The sequence below is a fragment of the Salmo trutta genome, chromosome 30 (assembly GCF_901001165.1).
Source record: "Salmo trutta chromosome 30, fSalTru1.1, whole genome shotgun sequence".
NCBI lineage: Eukaryota > Metazoa > Chordata > Actinopteri > Salmoniformes > Salmonidae > Salmo > Salmo trutta.
The window spans coordinates 20,370,643-20,389,419 of record NC_042986.1 but is presented as its reverse complement, the minus strand read 5'-3'; the positions used below and the strand labels follow the sequence as shown (position 1 = coordinate 20,389,419).

General features: G+C 40.5%; 1 protein-coding gene across 3 annotated transcripts in view; it reads right to left on the bottom strand.

Annotated features, from left to right (window-relative positions):
- Positions 1-16,231, bottom strand: part of LOC115168185 (solute carrier family 35 member E2A) — a 38,541-nt gene extending 22,310 nt beyond the window's left edge. For 2 of the 3 annotated variants that reach the window (XM_029723220.1, XM_029723218.1), the window contains exon 1: positions 15,940-16,231. The gene's annotated coding sequence lies outside the window, so the exon portion shown is untranslated. Of the gene's footprint in view, positions 1-15,934 lie in introns of all 3 variants that reach the window. The other variant, XM_029723219.1, reaches the window with a different exon arrangement.
- Positions 16,232-18,777: the final 2,546 nt, after the last annotated feature.

Below are 18,777 nucleotides of genomic sequence, written 5' to 3'. Positions count from 1 at the left end.
AACAACAAAAATATGGGGGAAATATAGGCATGTCTGTCTATTTTGCCAAATATCTCGCAATGTACATATTTAGATTTTATTCAAGTCAGACGCCATTTTAATCATGAGAATCTCCTCTTTCTAATTATTTAGAAAGCGTCCCACCTAGTCAACAGCCAGTGGAATCGTGTGGCGCGAAATACAAATACTTCAAAAATGCTATAACTTCAATTTCTCAAACATATGACTATTTTACACCATTTTAAAGACAAGACTCTCGTTAATCTAACCACATTGTCCGATTTCAAAAAGGCTTTACAGCGAAAGCAAAACATCATTAGATTATGTCAGGAGAGTACCCTGCCAAAAATAATAACAGCCATTTTCAAAGCAAGCATATATATCACAAACACCAAAACCACAGCCAAATGCAGCACTAACCTTTTATAATCTTCATCAGATGACACTCCTAGGACATTATGTTATACAATACATGCATGTTTTGTTCAATCAAGTTCATATTTATATCAAAAACCAGCTTTTTACATTAGCATGTGATGTTCAGAACTAGCATACCCACCGAAAACTTCCGGTGAATTTACTAAATTACTCACGATTAACATTCACAAAATACATAACAATTATTTTAAGAATTATAGATACAGAACTCCTTTATGCAATCGCGGTGTCAGATTTTAAAATAGCTTTTCGGCGAAAGCACATTTTGCAATATTCGGAGTACATAGCCCGGCCATCACGGCTAGCTAATTTGACACCCACCAAGTTTGGCCCTCACCAAACTCAGATTTACTATAAGAAAAATTGGATTACCTTTGCTGTTCTTCGTCAGACTGCACTCCCAGGACTTCTACAACAAATGTTGTTTTGGTTCCAAATAATCCATAGTTATATCCAAATAGCTCCGTTTTGTTTGTGCGTTCAGGTCACTATCCGAAGGGTAACGCGCGAGCGCATTTCGTGACAAAATATTTCAAAATATTCCATTACTGTACGTCGAAGCATGTCAAACGCTGTTTAAAATCAATTTTTATGCCATTTTTCTCGTAAAATAGCGATAATATTCCAACCGGGCGACGTTGTATTCATTCAAACGCTGAAAGAAAAAAATTGAGAATTCTTATGAACGCGCATCTCCAGTGTCACTGTTCCCAGCCTGACCACTCACAAATTATCCTGCTGTTCTTCGCCCAGAGACAGGAGACACGTCATTCCACTTTCTGGCGCCTTCTGAGAGCCAATGGAAGCCTTATAAAATGTCACGTTACAGCAGAGATGCTGTATTTTCGATAGAGATGCAACAGAAGGAAAAATTGTCAGACAGGGCACTTCCTGTATGGAATCTTCTCAGGTTTTGGCCTGCCATATGAGTTCTGTTATACTCACAGACACCATTCAAACAGCTTTAGAAACTTTAGGGTGTTTTCTATCCAAATCTACTAATTATATGCATATTCTCGTTTCTGGGCAAGAGTAGTAACCAGTTTAAATCGGGTATGTTTTTATCCGGCCGTGCAAATACTGCCCCATAGCTTAAGCCATTTTTCAACCTTGGGGTGAATTTTGACTCGTTCTATTGTCCAGCCTATAGATAGACAGAGCGAATTTACGAAAGCACCCGAATGTCCATTGAGAAAGCACAACGACTATACCATTTAGCTAAGAATGATGAGAGTAATCAAGTCAATAAACATTGGGTAGTTAGATAGCCTATAGTTAATGTACTGGCAAGTTTGATGTATAACTACTAACGTTAGGTAGCTAGCTAACATACTGGTACATACTGCTGTAATGATATGCTATGTGGTTCGTAAGGACAGTGTAGCTAACAAATTGTCAGCCAACATAACGTGTAAGGAAACGTATTTGAAAAGTCATTACTTTATTACATTGAGTAGCAAGCTACCCCTTGGTCGTTAGGGCAAATCTGGTCTGTGATATGAGGGGGAGGGGGGGTTCACACCTAGTTGGCTATTAGACTATTCTTTAGAAAAAGGTTGAATAGTCTATTGTTCAGTTATTAGCCCCCCTCCCCAATTTGCAACAAATTGTTGTTCCCATCTCATTCCTTTCCCTCTTCCACGTGTCATCATTCTGCTCCTGAGTGGTTCGCTTGTGGGTGTGCTGGCAGGATATGGCAGCATCTTCGGTTGTGCGTCAAGAATTCTACATACAGTAGCAGGTTTGTATGAAGGTGTGGTTATTCACAGGCAAATTGTTATATGTTATGGAGGTACATTTGTGTATTTTTGTCAAGAGCAAAACCTTTTATATTTTCAATCAAAAATAATTGTTATGAAAGCAACTTTTTTCCGACACAAAGGAAGTCAAAGCGGACACCTACGAAGATGGCATCTCAGGTAAGCAGCACTGGGCTGTATTGACGTATTCTAAAAATGACATCCGCTGCTTTAGATTGAACAGTCATATCTCAGTTATTGTTTTCATATCTATAAAAAATAAGCAGGTATGTTTTGATGTGAGAGAGAAAGCGAGCCCCATCATCGCCACCTCACCCGCTCTTAAGATAACCTTCGGGCCAACTGGGGGCCCAAGGTTGGTTAGGAGACACCACAATTGTGATGAACTGAGAGAATATTAGGGTAGCACTGTAATTCATTAATCATATGCTGTCTGCCGCTGTTCTTACCTCTTTCCCTTTCTGTCTTCTACACCTCTCTCCCCACCTCATCTTTCTTCCTCGTTTTATAATGCACACCATATGTGCATTGAAGTACAGATTGAACTTGTATTTATAATATTACAATTATCATAATTATAATGCATTTATAACACCTGGATAATTAATTTCTTTCAATAAAGCGTTTCACATTCTCCACTGGTTGAAATTAAGTATCTTATTGAAATACTATCCTGTGTCCCCAGATTAATGCAGATGAAGGGAGTTCGATATGCATAGTTATTTTTCTGTATATATGAATTACAAATCAATCAGGTTTCTAGTCTATTGCATAGTTACAATGTGTAATCATTGATATCCCAGGAGCGGTAAACACTATTGAAGTGTATAATTGTAATACATACATGCAGACACAGTTTGATGTGACTGAAAAAGAATGTTTCAGAGATTCATACCTGAACTGCATCTTTATTTGTCAAGGAAGAGTGCATGATCATTGAATATATTCAATGTACCGGCTACAATGTGGGAATCTCATGTACTGTAGTTATTACCACGCATGTATATAGGACTTGCATCTTTGGCACAACAAAGTTACTATATTCTACTCTATCCATATGTAACAGTATAGCTTCTGTCCTCTCCTCGCCCCTACCTGGGCTCGAACCAGGGACCCTCTGCACACATCGACAACAGCCACCCTCGAAGCATTGTTACCCATCGCTCCACAAAAGCCGCAGCTGTTGCAGAGCAAGGGGAACAACTACTTCAAGGACTCAGAGTGAGTGACGTCACCGGTTGAAACGCTATTAGCGCGCACCCCGCTAACTAGCTAGCCATTTCACATCGGTTACACATAGGCTTCATTAATGCCATTCAGACTTGAAGTTGATACAACAACTAAGATAGCTGAGGTTCATAGATAGGTTCTGAACTAATATTCATACTAAACGTTTTAGTGTCCATACTAGAGGTCGACCGATTAATCGGCATGGCCGATTAATTAGGGCCGATTTCACGTTTTCATAACAATCGGTAATCAGCATTTTTGGACACCAATTATGGCCGATTTCATTGCACTCCACGAGGAGACTGACAGGCTGACCACCTGTTACGCGAGTGCAGAAAGGAGCCAAGGTAAGTTGCTAGCTAGCACCAAACTTATCTTATAAAAAACAACCAATCTTAACATAATCACTAGTTAACTACACATGGTTGATGATATTACTAGTTTAACTAGCTTGTCCTGCGTTGCATATAATCAATGTGGTGCCTGTTAATTTATCATGGAATCACAGCCTACTTCGCCAAACGGGTGATGATTTAACAAGCGCTTTTGCGAAAAAAGCACTGACATTGCACCAATGTACCTAACCATAAACATCAATGCCTTTCTTAAAATCAATACACAAGTATATTTTTTTAAACCTGCATATTTAGTTAAAAGAAATTCATGTTAGCAGGCAATATTAACTAGGGAAATTGTGTCACTTCTCTTGCGTTCTGTGCAAGCAGAGTCAGATTATATGCAGCAGTTTGGTCCGCCTGGCTCTTTGCGAACTGTGTGAAGACCATTTCTTCCTAACAAAGATTGTAATTAATTAGCCAGAATTTTACATAATTATTACATAACATTGAAGGTTGTGCAATGTAACAGCAATATATAGACTTAGGGATGCCACCCGTTCGATAAAATACGGAACGGTTCCGTATTTCACTGAAAGAATAAATGTTTTGTTTTCGAAATTATAGTTTCCGGATTTGACCATATTAATGACCTAAGGCTCGTATTTCTGTGTGTTTATTATATTATAATTAAGTCTATGATTTGATATTTGATAGAGCAGTCTGACTAAGCAGTGGTAGGCAGCAGCAGGCTCGTAAGCATTCATTCAAACAGCACTTTCCTGCATTTGCCAGCAGCTCTTCGCAATGCTTGAAGCACAGCGCTGTTTATGACTTCAAGCCTATCAACACCCGAGATAAGGCTGGCAATACTATAGTGCCTATAAGAACATCCAATAGTGGGAGCACGTGATGCCGTGGAGCTGAGCAGACGTTGACAAACCGAGCTCTTCAAAATTATTCTATTATTACCTAAATAACCTAAATATGACCTCCGACCGAGAGGCAAGAAGGACGACCAAAACGTTGTTGATTCCCAAGATAACAATAACGCTACAGCTAGCAAGATTAGCATTAGCCCTCATAACTCAGACGACAGTTCCAGACTGTTGCTCTCAGCCTCTTGCGAGCCTGCCGACATGCTGGCTAATCTCCTCCGGGAAATTCAGGATGGTAACAAAGGTCTTTCTATGAAAATTTGCAAGAAATCGGCTGAACTCCATTCTTCCATTGACGACCTGAAATCCTCAATGAATCGTACTTCAGGTCGCTCCTTTTGAGAACGACTGAGGCTGAGTTGCTCATTAGCACAGTTGAAGATACCATCGCTCGACATGACCAGGTTATGATACAACTACAGAGGGACAATGCCTACCTCAAAAACAAGGTAGACCAGATGGAGAACCAGAGCAGACGTAGTAATATCCGTGTGGTGGGATTGAAAGAGGGCCGTGACCCGGTCCGTTTCTTCACTCAATGGATCCCGGATGTCCTAGGCATAATCAACTTCGCCAAGCCGCTGGAAATCGAACGCGCCCACAGAACATCAGCGCCAAAACCCCGGCCAGATGATCCCCCACGGGCCGTCCTGATCAGGTTCCTCAGTTTCCAAGACAGAGAGAAGATACTGCAACTCGCAAGAGCCAAAGGGGACATCACCATCGATAGCAAGAGGGTCAGCCTTTTCCCAGATATGAGCGCGGATCTCGCCAGACGTCGCAAGCAGTTCAGACCTGCCGCCAAAGCACTGAAGGAGAAGAACATCACCGGCTACCTCATCGACCCTGCGAGGATGAAAGTTCAGTACAAAGGCCGAAGCCATCTCTTCAACACACCGGGAGAAGTGTTCACTTTTCTCAAAGAACTGAACCGCGTCTGAACCAGGACGGTCTCTCTGGGGGATAAGATGCAGTTTGTTTGTTCTCTCTTATCCGGACTGAACTGCTGATATCTTCTTGGTATTTGGATCCGTTTACTCCGCTATCCGGTTGCTATAATTGATTTGTACATTTTCAACTAACCGTTTTTTCCCCGGGGTGAGTTCTATTACATTTACAGGAGAGTATATTTTGGTTTAGTCAATATCCACTGGGCGAAGCAAATAAGTGGGCTTAGGCCCACTGCTTTCCCCCCCATTTATGTTTCTCCTCTCCAGTAAAGAGACTCAAGCAGCCCTTACCGTGGGCAGTAAATATTCAGCCATAAATGTCTATTCACAACATTTGTTTTCAACTTTGAGAGCTCGCAGGTTTTAGTTTACGCCAAGGTTTAGCTAGTAAGAGCAAGATGGAAAGCGAGCAGCAACGTATCTCTACAAGTGTATTCACATTTGATTGTTGGGATTGTTGTTTTAGTCTAACAATCGGGGTGGGTGGGATTTTTTCTTCTTTCTTTTTTCCATGTTTACTGTTGTTTCCTTCCTAAAGAGACACATAGGTCACTTCTGTGTTCAAACCAAAGTTGAAACATTTCCTGACTATTTACATATGAGAGATTTCCATTCAGTTACATATTTGAAACCCAACCTATGCTTAAACCACTAAAATATGTCACATTCAACATAAAAGGTCTTAACAGCCCGATTAAAAGGAAAATAGTCTATACATACGTTAAGAAATTAAAGGCTGACATTGTGTTTTTACAAGAAACACATCTTACAGCCAGTGAACACAAGAAATTGTAGAGGGGATGGGTGGGACAAGTTTCTGCATCCTCCTTTAACCTGTTTGGGGTAGGGGGCAGTATTGAGAATTTTGGAAAAAATATGTTCCCATTTTTAACTGCCTCCTACACCAACTCAGAAGCTAGAATATGCATATTATTGTTCAGGTTTGGATAGAAAACACTCTGAATTTTCTAAAACTGTTTGAATGGTGTCTGTGAGTATAACAGAACTCCTATGGCAGGCAAAAACCTGACAAGGTTTCAAGCAGGAAGTACCCTGTCTGACAAGGAGTCGTGCGTCTTGCATCTTTTTATTGAAAAGTAAGGATCTTAGCTGTAACGTGACAATTCCCAGGGCTCCAATAGGCTCTCAGAGCCCGCGAAATAACTGAAGGTTTACGAGGGAGCCTCAGGTTGAAACAGATTATCGCCTTTTGTAAGTGGATGCTCCGAGGACCTTTGAATGATGCGCGTGCATGAGTCGCTTCTGAGGAGAAATTTTATTCGGCTGTTTAGGCTCAATGCATACTCCCGGTCGGAATATTATCACTTCTCTACGACATAAATGGCATAAAAATTGGTTTTAAACAGCGGTTGACATGCTTCGAAGTACGGTAATGGAATATTTAGACATTTTTGACACGCCAATGCGCCATGCGCGAGACCGGGAAGAAGCATTCTAGAACTCACGAACAAAACGTCGCTGTTTGGATATAACGATGGATTATTTGGGACCAAACCTACATTTGTTATTGAAGTAGAAGTCCTGGCAGTGTATTCTGATGAAGAACAAGCAAGGTAAGAACATTTTTCTTATAGGAAATGTGATTTTGGTGGAGGCTGACCTGGGTGGGTATCTAAATAGCTAGCCCTGTAATGCCGGGCTATGTACTTAGATTATTGCAAAATGTGCTTCATCCGAAAAGCTATTTTAAAATCGGACATATCGAGTGCATAGAGGAGTAATGTATCTATAATTCTTAAAATAATTGTTATGCTTTTTGTGAACGTTTATCGTGAGTAATTTAGCAAACTGTTAGTAAATTCAACGGAAGTTTGCCGGGGGTTATGCGTTTTCTGAACGTCACATGCTAATGCAAAAAGCTGTTTTTTGATATAAATATGAACTTGATTGAACAGACATGCATGTATTGTATAACACAATGTCCTAGGTGTGTCATCTGATGAAGATCATCAAAGGTTAGTGCTGCATTTAGCTGTGGTTTGGGTTTATGTGACATGATATGCTAGCTTGAAAAATGGCTGTCAGATTTTTTCTGGCTGGGCACTCTGCTGACATAATCTAATGTTTTGCTTTCGTTGTAAAGCCTTTTTGAAATCGGACAGTGGGGTTAGATTAACGAGATTCTTGTCTTTAAATAGCTGTAAAATAGTCATATGTTTGAGAAATTGAAGTAATAGTATTTCTAACGATTCAAAAATCGCGCCACTGGAATTTCAGTAGCTGTTACGTAGGTGGGACGAAATCGTCCCACATACCCCAGACAGGTTAACTCCAAAGCAAGAGGAACTGCAATTTTTATAAGTAGACACATCCCCTTCTGCGTCAACAACACCATCTCTGATCCCTCGGGCAGGTTTGTTTTGGTGCAGGGGCATATGTTTTCAGAGTCTTGGACCCTGTTGAATATTTATGCTCCTAACTTCGATGACCATATGTTTATACAGAATGTCTTCCTTCAGGTCACTCAAGCACCACCAGGATGGCTACTGGTTGGAGGAGATTTCAATTTTTGTTTAGATACAGTTCTTGATAGATCCTCTGATAAACCCTCACTTCTTACCAAAGCCGGCAAGCTCACCATGTCATTCATGAAAGATCTCAATTTACTAGACATCTGGAGACAGTTGCACCCACAGGATAGGGACTACTCTTTTTATTCACACCCACACAACACACACACATGCATAGATAACTTTTTACTATCAACCCAACTGTTTCATAGAGTGTTAGATATGGAGTATCTCCCCAGATTGCTTAGTGACCATTCTCCTCTGGTATTATCAATCTCCATTCCTACCAAGGTAAATGGAACATATAGATGGAGACAAAATTCTACACTTCTAAAGCAACCTGAATTTTGTGCATTCATCAAAGAGCAGATCAATATTTTTACTTTGACAAACAAACCCTCCGCTCCTGACAGTTTCATTCTTTGGGACACATTGAAAGCATATCTGAGGGGACAGATAATTTCCTATACTAAAGGGCTGAAGAGAAAACATGGTGCGGAACTGAGTGCCCTTGAATCTGAAATCTCCGAGCTAGAGAAAACCTACCAAAGAGGCCCGACTAAAGAGCTATACAGGCTTTTGGTAAATAAAAAACTGAAATATAATATTCTGAACACATATCAAGCTGAGAGGGCCATCACTAAATCAAAACAGCGTTATTATGAGCTTGGAGAGAAAGCTCACAAAGTATTGGCATGGCAACTGAAAGCAGAGGAAAGTAAGAGGACAATTAATGCTATAGAAACTCTTACTAATGAGATATCTTTCAACCCTACTGAAATTAATAATACTTTTAAGAAATACTATGAAGACCTCTACACTTCCCAATCAAGCGATGATCTATCATAGATCGACTCCTTTCTCTCCTCTCTCAACCTCCCATGCCTGTAAGAGGAAGACAGAGAGCGCCTGACTGAACACTTCTCAGTTCCTGAATTGTTGGAGGCCATTAAATCCTTACCTTCTAATAAATCTCCTCGGGAGGATGGCTTCCCTCCAGAGTTCTATTAAGAATTTAGGGAGCTGTTGGTCCCCTACCTTATGGAGGTACTTAAAAAAGCCGGGGAAGACAACTGCTTTCCAGAGTCTTTCTCTCAAGCAGTAATTACTGTAATCCACAAGAAAGTGAAAAACCCGCTAAAGTGCGCCTCCTATAGACCAATCTCTCTCCTTAACACAGATTGTAAAATGGTCACCAAGACCATTTTACCTAAGAGACTGGAGTCATGTCTTCCCATGTTGGTCAACCCAGATCAGACTGGCTTCATAATTAATAGATTGTCCTCCAATAATCTCAGAAGGTTCTTTGATATAATTCACCTTGCTAACAGAAACAAAATACCTAGAGTCGCAGTCTCCCTCGACACTGAAAAGGCCTTTGATAGGGTTGAATGGCCATACCTCTTTCGCGTCTTGGAAAAGTTTGGTTTAGGTACCGTGTTTGTAAATTTGATAAAATCACTCTACAAATCTCCTAAAGCTAGGATTTCTACCAATGGGATTACTTCCTCCTCTTTCCCTCTCCATAAGGGAAACAGACAAGGTTGCCCAATTAGCCCCCACCTCTTTGCCCTCGCCATCGAACCGTTGGCTGAGGCTATTAGAACGTGCCCTGACATACATGGCTTTGAGGTGGGCCCCCATACACATAAGTTATCACTCTTTGAGGACGACCTTATCTTATTTCTAACAAACCCAGAACACTCCCTCTCTCACTTGCAGATCCTACTACAGTGTTATAGTTCTTTCTCTGGATATAAGGTCAATTTTGATAAAAGCGAAATCTTACCGTTGTCTTTGACCATCATACCATCAAGCACAAGTTTCCTTTTAGATGATCGCCTATGGGCTTCACATATTTGGGCATAATGGTGGATGGTAATCTGAACAACCTCTATAAACTCAATCTGGCCAGCTTGTTGCAAAAGGTGGAGGGTGACCTGTGTAAATGGATGGACTTGCCTCTCACTCTACTGGGTAGAATAAATGTAATTAAAATGAATATCCTGCCCAGATTTCTATATTTGTTTCAATCTCTCCCCATCTCTGTTCCCGCAGCATTATTTTCCTCTCTCGACAAGCTGACCAGACGGTTTATCTGGCACAGCAAAACCCCTAGGGTTGGCCTGGATAAACTGACCCTTGATTACAGTCAAGGGGGCTTAAACCTCCCCAATTTTAGAATGTACTACTGGTCTAGGTTTCTGGCTCAGAGGTTTGACAATGGTCCCTCTCCCTCATGGTTGAACATTGAAAAGCTTGAGGTAAATGATGACACTGGGACAGAATTGTTTTACAAATGGGACAGAAAATCTATAAAAACCATCACAGACAACCTGTCCTGGCATGGTGCAAACTGCATGAGCTGTTCAGACGAGGGGGATTCCTTCCCCTAAAACCCCTTTATGGAACAATAGATTGATTCCTATGTTTTTCCAGAATAGTAACTTTAGACCATGGTCTGATAAGGGGATCACTCTTCTGGAACATTGTTATGAGGAGGGAGAACTTATGTCTTTTGATCAGCTGAAACAGAAATACCACTTGCCTAACAGGGACTTCTTTAGCTACCTACAACTACAACACTTTATTAGGGTGACTCAAGGGACAATGGAACCCACCTAAGATGTCACCTATTGAACAACTCTGCCATGTAGACCAACCACTATTCAAGACCATTTCCCGTGTTGACGATGCTCTTATGTCAGGACTAACACTGCCTGAGCTAGATAAACCCCTACTTAGATGGGAAAAAGATCTGGGTATTGATCTTGATGAGGGTCTATGGAGTGACCTATGCAGGGATGGTGTTACATCCACATTGAACTCCAGATACAGACTGATCCAGTTTAATTTCCTCCATCAGCTCTATATCACCCCATCTAGACTGCACAAGTTCAACCCTGATATCTCCTCCTTATGTTTTAGATGTGGCTCAGATGAAGGAACATTTCTCCATTCCACTTGGCAGTGTTCAAAACTACACGGTTTCTGGCAGGGGGTATGCGATACCATATCCTCTATTCACGGGGTTGCATTCCCTTTAGACCCGGAGGTCTGTCTACTGGGTAACTTTAGTAACACCAATCTTAGGCAAAGCCATACTATAAAGCTAACATAAATATTGCTAGCGATTGCCAAGAAACGTATTGCCTTGAAATGGAAATCGGATTCCTCCCTGCCAGTTGCAATGTGGCTCGGAAGTTAGTTGTATCCCACTGGAGAAAAATCACTTACTGCTTGAGGAATAAGTTAAAGACATTTTACAGAATTTGTTAACCTTTTATTGACTATATGGAGAATCTCCCCCCACATCACATTGATTGAATCTCTATATAATCCTTATATAATGGTCACACGTAATGTATAATATGTAGCTAACGGCAGGTGACCATATGATCCAATGTCTCATTATTATTATTTTTTATTTTACTCTTTATTATGACTTATTTATTGTATGTTTGTATATATAATTTTTTTTTTTTTACGCTCGTCTGTTACTGTCACTTTGTCCTATTGTTGTCTAATATCTTTTCACTTTTGTTTTGAATGTTCTTAATTAGAAAATGCTAAAATAAAATATTCAACAACAAAAAAAGAACATCCAATAGTCAAAGGTAAATGAAATACAAATGGTATAGAGAGAAATAGTCATATAATAACTACAACCTAAAACTTATTAACTGGGAATAAGACTCGTGTTAAAAGGAACCACCAGCTTTCATATGTTCTCATGTTCTGAGCAAGGAACTTAAACGTTAGCTTTTTTACATTGCACATATTGCACTTTTACGTTCTTCTCCAACACTGTGTTTTTGCATTATTTAAACCAAATTGAACATGTTTCATTATTTATTTGAAACTAAATTGATTTTATTTATGTATTATTTTAAGTTAAAATAAAAGTGTTCATTCAGTATTGTTGTAATTGTTATTATTACATATACATATATATACATATACATACATATATACATATATATATATATATATATATATATATATATATATATCGGCCGATTAATCGTATCGGATTTTTTTGGTCCTCCAATAAACGGTATCGGTGTTGAAAAATCATAATCGGTCGAACTCTAGTCCATACACAGATCGGCTACATACTGCAACTAGCTACACATCCATAGGCATACAGTTATTTTTTATCCTCCACTACACAATAAGCAAATAAATAGTTAGCTACTTCAGCTGCATTGCAAGGCAAGCTTACACAATTGTACATTCAATTTGCAGTAAATGCTTTAGCTAGCTAGATTCTTTACATCCACTGTTTCACAAGACGACAGCATGGTTTGCTGGTTTTCTCAGTAGTCCCTAAAACATTAAACAACACAAATTACAAATTAATTCTCCCAACACTAGCTAGCTGGCTAATGTTAGCTAGTTAGAGAACTTGCTAAATAGCGATTTTCGTAAATTAACTTAATGACAAAAAAATATGCATAAACGTTTATCTCTACATTAACTAACATATTCCTCTCAATTGTACATTTTGTCAGCCATCTTTACCCTGGGACGGGTGGCTCGCGTCAAAATTCATAATTGGAACCACTCGATATGATTGGTCATATAAAAACCTTGGGACCCAAATGCATAATGAGTGCTCTAGCTCCCCCTTGTGGTGGTCTGGAGCAATGAAGTTGTGACGCTGGGTGCAAGCTCGCAACTTTTAAAGGAGGAACTACTGTACTAGAAAGTGTGTGCCCCCAGGCCTGGAGGGAAGCAAAAGCCCTTCTGTTACCTAAGAATAGTAAAGCACCCTTTACTGGCTCAAATAGTTGACCAATCAGCCTGTTACCAACCCATAGTAAATGTTTGGAAAACATTGTGTTTGACCAGTTACAATGCTATTTTACAGTAAACAAATTGACAAAAGACTTTCAAAACGCTTATAGGGAAGGACTTTAAACAAGCACTTACACAAATGACTGATGATTGGCAGAGAGAAATTGATGATAAAAAGGATTGTGGGGTTTGACTTCATTGCGGCTTTTGCCATTATCGATCATAACCTGTCTAACAGAACACATAGGGTGTTCTTTAATGGAAGCTTCTCAAACATAATCAGGAATTCCCCAGGGCAGCTGTCTCGGCCCCTTACTTTTTTTTCAATCTTTACTAACAACATGCTACTGTCTTTGAGTAAAGCCAGTGTGTCTATGTATGCAGATGACTAAACACAATACACGTCAGCTACTACAGTTACTGAAATGACTGCAACCCTTACAAAGAGCTGGAGTTTGTTTCAGAGTGGGTGGCAAGGAATAAGTTGGTCCTAAATATTTCTAAAACTAAAAGCATTTTATTTGGGACAAATCTTTCACTAAACCCTAAACCTCAACTGAATCTTGTAATAAATAATGTGGAACTTGAGCAAGTTGAGGTGACTAAACTGCTTGGATTAACCCTGGATTGTAAACTGTCATGGTCAAAACATATTGATACAACAATAGCTAAGATGGGGAGAAGTCTGTCCATAATAAAGCATTGCTCTACCTTCTTTACAGCACTATCAACAAGGCAGGTCCTACAGGCCCTAGTTTTGTCGCACCTGGACTACTGTTCAGTTGTGTGGTCGGGTGCCACAAAAAGGGACTTAGGAAAATTTCAATTGGCTCAGAACAGGGCAGCACAACAGGCCCTTGGATGTACACAGACAGCTAACATCAATAATATGCATGTCAATCTCTCCTGGCTCAAAGTGGAGGAGAGATCGACTTCTTAACTACTTATGAGAGGTATTGACATGTTGAATGGACCGAGCTGTCTGTTTGAACGACTGCCGCACAGCTCGGACACCCATGCATACCCCACAAGACATGCCACAAGAGGTCTCTTCACAGTCCCCAAGTCCAGAACAGACTATGGGAGGCGCACAGTACTACATAGAGCCATGACTACATGGAACTCTATTCCACATCAAGTAACTGATTCGATTTTTAAAAACCCTGACAAAAATACACCTTACGGAACAGCGAGGATTGTAAAGCAACACAAACCCACAGTGCCTTGCAAAAGTATTCATCCCCCTTGGCATTTTTCCTATTTTGTTGCATTACAACCTGTAATTTAAATGGATTTCATGTAATGGACATACACAAAATCGTCCAAATTGGTGAAATTATTATTTTTTTTTAAATGTGTTTAAAGAAATTCTAAAAATAAAAAAAAACGGAAAAGTGGTGCGTGCATATGTATTCACCCCCTTTGCTATGAAGCCCCTAAATAAGATCTGGTGCAACCAATTACCTTCAGAAGTCACATAATTAGTTAAATAAAGTCCACCTGTGTGCAATCTAAGTGTCAAATGATCTGTCACATGATCTCAGTATATATACACCTGTTCTGAAAGGCCTCAGAGTCTGCAACACCACTAAGCAAGCAGCACCATGAAGACCAAGGAGCTCTCCAAACAGGTCAAGGACAAAGTTGTGGAGAAGTACAGATCAGGGTTTGGTTATAAAAAAATATCCAAAACTTTGAACATCCCACAGAGCACCATCAAATCCATAAGTGATTGGAGTATCTGTCCATAGGACCACTTTAAGCTGTACACTCCACAGAGCTGGGCTTTACTGAAGAGTGGCCAGAAAAAAGCCATTGCTTAAAGAAAGAAATAAGCAAACACATTTGGTGTTTGCCAAAAGGCATGTGGAAGACTCCCCAAACATATGGAAGAAGGTACTCTGGTCAGATGAGACTAAAATTTAGCTTTTTGGTCATCAAGGAAAATGCTATGTCTGGCGCAAACCCAACACCTCTCATCACCCCGAAAACAACATCCCCACAGTGTAGCATGGTAGTGGCAGCATCATGCTGTGAGGGTTTCTTTCATCGGCAGGGACTGGGAAACTGGTCAGAATTGAAGGAATAATGGATGGCGCTAAATACAGTGAAATTCTTGAGGAAAACCTGTTTCAGTCTTCCAAAGATTTGAAACTGGGACAGAAGTTCACCTTCCAACAGGACATGGCCTAGTCAAAGCCCAGACCTCAATCCAATTGAGAATTTGTGGTATGACTAAAAGATTGCTGTACACCAGTGGAACCCATCCAACTTGAAGGAGCTGGAGCAGTTTTGCCTTCAAGAACGGGCAAAAATTCCAGTGGCTGCATCTGCCAAGCTTATAGAGACATACCCCAAGAGACTTGCAGCAATAATTCTTTCAAAAGGTGGCTCTAACAAAGTATTGACTTTTTTTAGGGGGGGTGAATAGTTATGCACGCTCAAGTTCTGTTTTTTTGTCTTATTTCTTGTTTGTTTCACAATGAAAAATATTTTGCATCTTCAAAGTTGTAGGCATGTTGTGTAAATCAAATGATACAACCCCCCCCCCCCCCCCCGCCATTTTAATTCCAGGTTGTAGGTAACAAAATAGGAAAAATGCCACTTTCGCAAGCCACTGTAGACGCACGCACACATGGCTGCGCCCCTGCCCGGTCATGTGAAATCTATAGACTAGGCCTAATTTATTTATTTCAATTGACTGATTTCCTTAAATGAACTGTAACTCAGCAAAATCGTTGAAATTGTTGCGTTTATATTTTTGTTCAGTATAGTTCACAAGCAAAATTAACCAGTGCTAGCTAACGTTAGCTTAAATGTGAAAGCGCTTGTGCCTGTCAAATAGCCAGCTCGTGAACATACTCATTCATTACATGAACGCACTCTTCATTGGTAAAATAATTGTAAAAAAATCAGCTTGTAGATGCAGTAAATATGGGAATTAGGAATTACCTTACCAAGTGGTCACACCTATGCAACTCCGATTTCCAGTTGTTACTGTAAATTCAAAACAATCGCTAGCATAAGGACACCACCGGTCGACACTAGTTAACGCAGCGACAAAGTCATACTTATGGCTAAACCCAGCCCATTTCTACAACTTATCTTTTTAACCTAATCTTAACCACACTGCTAACCTTATGTCTAACATTAAATGAAGACCAAAAGGCTACTTTTTTTGAAGCCAATTTTGACTTTCTGGCTGTGGAACCTGACTTGTGGCTGTGGTATCTAGTGGAAACCGACACCACCCACGGCTTGTTGGACTTCCAATTACTTTCACGGAGTTTATCGTTGGTTTGAGCCGACTATCGAAACCACAACTCAGCTGCAGCATTTCCAACCTTAAAAATAACAAAAGTGTCCCTAAAATATCGTTTTGAATAGATAATACAAGGACCAGAGCGAAATTGCATGTTAATAGTGGAAGTTGTCTATGTTTATAACGTACATTTAAAAGACACTTTGCATTTGCAAAGTCTGCATTCATCTCAACTTTCGAAACGTTTAATCACAGAACAATTAGACAGATAATTCACTGGACGTATAAATATGAAGCATCCGCTTGGCGTTTCCACTCACGACCAAATATGGTAGTGAAAGGAAGCCCAGTGGCGAGCAGTGGGAGAAGATGGAAGGAGATGGATTTTGACCGACATTCTGCACATTTTCTCATCGATGAAACATTTGCTCTCAATACAGTTTTCTGTTCCCAAAACTCAAATCTGCTATGAACATAGTGGGCTAAGTTGTGTAGACTTTACCCTGTGCAAAAGGTGTAAAAAAATTGCGCAGTGTAGGAGTGCAAAGGCGAATTTAGTTATTGCACACGCGCACCTCTACACCAGTCGGTGTCAGAGGAAGGCCCTGAAAATTGTCAAAGACCCCAGCCACCCCAGTCATAGACTGTTCTCTCTACTACCACATGGCAAGCGGTACCGGAGTGCCAAGTCTAGGACAAAAATGCTTCTCAACAGTTTTTACCCCCAAGCCATAAGACTCCTGAACAGGTAACCAAATGGTTACCCGGACTATTTGCATTGTGTGCCCTGCCCCTGCCCCCCCTGCTAAATAAACTTTGATTTGATTTGAGTAGGCGTTCCCTAATGGAAATATGCAGACACAGACTAGAACGCGCCAATAGGATCTTGCTAGCGTGTGCTGGGCTCTGCCCATCTGCTTCCTTGTTCTGTCCCTTAGAAACGACAGACGGTGATCTATCTTGGTTTAGTTATAAATCTTTGGTTTAATCTTGAACACAACTCTGATGAGGTTCCACTGGAAATGTTTGACCACAAGGGGGCATAATGACTCCCCAATCCACTGATCAGTGCATTGGACAATGTAAACAAAGACAATACAAAGGTTTTGTATAATTTCAGCCAGTGGCTTTGAAATCAGCACTCAAAACTGGTCCCTAAAAAGTGTGTAACACATAGAGATAAAGAGGACTCATCTTTGTATCTGTGCCATTTTAGTGTCTGTGACAGCATAGGCAGCGCCAATAAGGCGATTACCATTTTTTAAGTAATCAATTTTCATCTTCAAAATTGGCTGATCCCTCCTGATGACCAGGTTGGACATGACTCCAACAGGGTCACCAGGAGGGATCAACCAGTGAGGTTGGAAGTCCCACCCAGTTGACTGCATTAAAATGGTGGAAGTCATCAATGGCGCTGCCCATACTACTACCACCTTTTGGCCACTATAGGCCTCTATCATTCTCAATGGTACATCATCCATTTCATATGATATGTTATGTTCTGCCAACAAATATATACAGTGCATTCAGAAAGTATTCAGACCCCTTGACTTTTTCCACATTTTGTTATGTTACAGTCTTATTCTAAAATTGATTAAATAAATAAGAATCCTAATCAATCTACACACAATACCCCATAATGACAAAACCTAAAAATGTTTTTAGACTTTTTTCTAAATGTATTTAAAGTTAAAAACAGAAATACCTTATTTCCATAAGTATTCAAACCTTTTGCTATGATAATCGAAATTGAGCTCAAGTGCATCCTGTTTCCATTGATCGTCATTGAGATGTTTCTACAACTTGATTGGAGTCTACCTGGCCAAATTGAGCAATGGGGGGGAAGAAGGGCCCTGGTCAGGGACTTGACCAAGAACCCGATGGTAACACTGACAGGGCTCCAGAGTTTCTCTGAGATGGGAGAACCTTCCAGAAGGACAACCATCTCTGCTGCACTCCACCAATCAGGCCTTTATGGTAGAGTGGCCAGATGGAAGCCACTCCTCAGTAAAAGGCACATGACAGCCCGCTTGGAGTTTGCCAAAAGCCATATATAGGACTCTCATGAGAAACAAGATTCAGGTCTCTGAATTCTTTGGTCTGATGAAACCAATATTGAACTATTTGGCCTGAATGCCAAATCTGGAGGAAACCTGGCACCATCCCTATGGTTAAGCATGGTGGTGGCAGCATCATGCTGTGGGGATTTTTTTAATTTTGGGAGACTAGTCAGAATTGAAGGAAAGATGAATGGAGCAAAGTATAGAGAGATCCTTGATGAAAACTTACTCCGGAGCGCTCAGGACCTCACCTTCCAACAGGACAACGACCCTAAGCACACAGCCAAGACAACGCAGGAGTGGCTTCGGGACAACACTCAATGTCCTTGAGTGGCCCAGCCAGAGCCCGGACTTGAACCTGGTCTAATCTCTCTGGAGAGACCTGAAAATAGCTGTGTAACACTCCCCATCCAACCTGACAGAGCTTGAGGATCTGCAGAGAAGAATGTACAAACTCCAAATACAGGTGTGCC